Below are 2,757 nucleotides of genomic sequence, written 5' to 3'. Positions count from 1 at the left end.
AGCAGCATTACAATATTAATTTATTCTGATTTAAGATTAGAAGTAAATAGAACTAGAACTAACATTTATAATAATGATAGAATGCATTTGCATAAAACAAGATTGGCAATTTTTCATATAATAGACATTTATACAGATTTGTATTTTATAGTTTTTCTTTTTCTGCACCTATCCCCGTGCGGTCCAGGAGAGGCCGGGCAGCCGGGAGGCTCGGGCGGGGCCTTGGAGGAGGTCAGCGGGGACGAGGCGCCGCCAGCGCGTCCTCAGCACCCAGAGCCCCCGAAGGCCTGAGGACCGAACCTGGCGGGCCGTGGGGAGAACGTGCCAGGGCCGTGTCCCAGGCTGAAGGGTTTGGACATCACCCGCGGTGGCGGGGCTGGGGAGCGGGGACCGGGAGGCGCTGAGTTCTGAGCCCAGCTGGTCTCCTCACACCACCCGGGTCTCTGGGCACTTTGCTCAAGGCAAAGGCAGCTGGCCTGCGCGCCTTTCTTAGGCAGGCTGTCCCCGCGCCTGGCCTGTCCTCCTCCTCTTGTCCGCCAGCCCGGGCCGCTCCTCCTCCGAGGCCCAGCTGAGCGCGGTGGCCCTCCAGGCCGCAGCCGCTGCTCCTGAGCGCTCATCGGCTCCATCCTGCAGCCCTGCTAAGTTCGCAGTGTGGCCTTCTCATCCAGGGGGGAAGCAGATGCTTCGAGAAGTGAGCTAACGTGCCCCGGCCCCGCACCTAGAAAGAGGCGCAGGGGGCCGCGGTGGCGCAGGGGGCCGCGGTCTCTTGTCCGGTCTGCTCTCTGGCCCGGGGATTCCGCTCTGTGTGCTGTTTCCAGAGGCCGGCGGAGGGCAGCGGCAGGGGGTGAGGCTGGTGGTGAGGAGCAGGGTGGAGCGGTGCAGCGAGAGGGTCCTCGACTTACCTGTCAGAGCCTTTCTTAGAATTACCATCCCCCCACTGCTGAGGTTAAATCCACGGCCAAAGTCACAGGGTGACACACGGATTTAAATATAGGACTCTGAACCCCATTTTACTTTTTTAGTTCTTAGAAACTTAAAGTATGCAGTAAAGAAATTCAATGTATACTGAATGCTTTTACCTCTCAGAAATAATTGCTATTAATATCCTGACATATATATTTTTTCTATAGTTTATACAAGAGTTCATTTTTTCTAAAAGTAATAGGAAATGATTCTGCTCAATAGAATTCAAACTTTAAAGATGAGAGCTTAAAAATTATTCCAAATGTTATCATTCAGAGATTCCTCTCATTCACTCCAGTGATAATCACTCTAGACATCTCTCTAGGGACATAGACCGATTTAAAGAGGAGCAGACATCCTTGTATAAGCAGCGGTCACTACTCCTGTTCAGTACAGTAGCCAATAGCCACATGTGGCTGCTTGACTTCTTGAATCATGGGAGGTGTGAATCAAGATGTGCTACAAGTACAAAGAACAGACTGGATTTAGAAAAATTAACATGAAAAACGATGTAAAAATATCTCAACTTAAAAATACTGATTACTTGTTAAATTGATAATATTTGAGATATATTGAGTTGAACAAAATATATTATTAAAATTAACTTCACTTGTTTCTTTTTCTCTTTTAATACAGCTACTACACATTTTAAAGTAACATGCAGCTTGCATATGTTTCTGTTGGATAGCAGTGCTCTGTTTAGAAAATAAACTAGTAATAAGCATTCATACTGCACCGAAATGCAGTACTTCGATGCAGTCTCAAAAACGACAGAATGATCTCTGTTCGTTTCCAAGGCAAACCATTCAATATCACAGTAATCCAAGTCTATGCCTCAACCAGTAACGCTGAAGAAGCTGAAGTTGCACAGTTCTATGAAGACCTACAAGAACTTTTAGAACTAACACCCAAAAAAGATGTCCTTTTCATTATAGGGGACTGGAATGCAAAAGTAGGAAGTCAAGAAACACCTGGAGTAACAGGCAAATTTGGCCTTGGAATACGGAATGAGGCAGGGCAAAGACTAATAGAGTTTTGCCAAGAGAACACACTGGTCATAGCAAACACCCTCTTTCAACAACACAAGAGAAGAGTCTACACGTGGACATCACCAGATGGTTAACACCGAAATCAGATTGATTATATTCTTTGCAGCCAAAGATGGAGACGCTCTATACAGTCAGCAAAAACAAGACCAGGAGCTGACTGTGGCTCAGATCATGAACTCCTTATTGCCAAATTCAGACTTAAATTGAAGAAAGTAGGGAAAACCACTAGACCATTCAGGTATGACCTAAATCAAATCCCTTATGATTATACAGTGGAAGTGAGAAATAGATTTAAGGGACTAGATCTGATAGAGTACCTGATGAACTATGGACAGAGGTTTATGACATTGTACAGGAGACAGGGATCAAGACCATCCCCATGGAAAAGAAATGCAAAACAGCAAAATGGCTGTCTGGGGAGGCCTTACAAATAGCTGTGAAAAGAAGAAAAGCGAAAGCAAAGGAGAAAAGGAAAGATATAAGCATCTGAATGCAGAGTTCCAAAGAATAGCAAGGAGAGATAAGAAAGCCTTCCTCAGCGATCAATGCAAAGAAATAGAGGAAAACAACAGAATGGGAAAGACTAGAGATCTCTTCAAGAAAATTAGAGATACCAAGGGAACATTTCATGCAAAGATGAGCTCGATAAAGGACAGAAAGGGTATGGACCTAACAGAAGCAGAAGATATTAAAAAGAGGTGGCAAGAATACACAGAAGAACTGTACAAAAAAGATCTTCATGACC

Source organism: Bison bison, unplaced genomic scaffold (genome assembly GCF_000754665.1).
Source record: "Bison bison bison isolate TAMUID 2011002044 unplaced genomic scaffold, Bison_UMD1.0 scf7180017864213, whole genome shotgun sequence".
Lineage (NCBI taxonomy): Eukaryota > Metazoa > Chordata > Mammalia > Artiodactyla > Bovidae > Bison > Bison bison.
Note: the sequence above shows the minus strand (reverse complement) of the source record.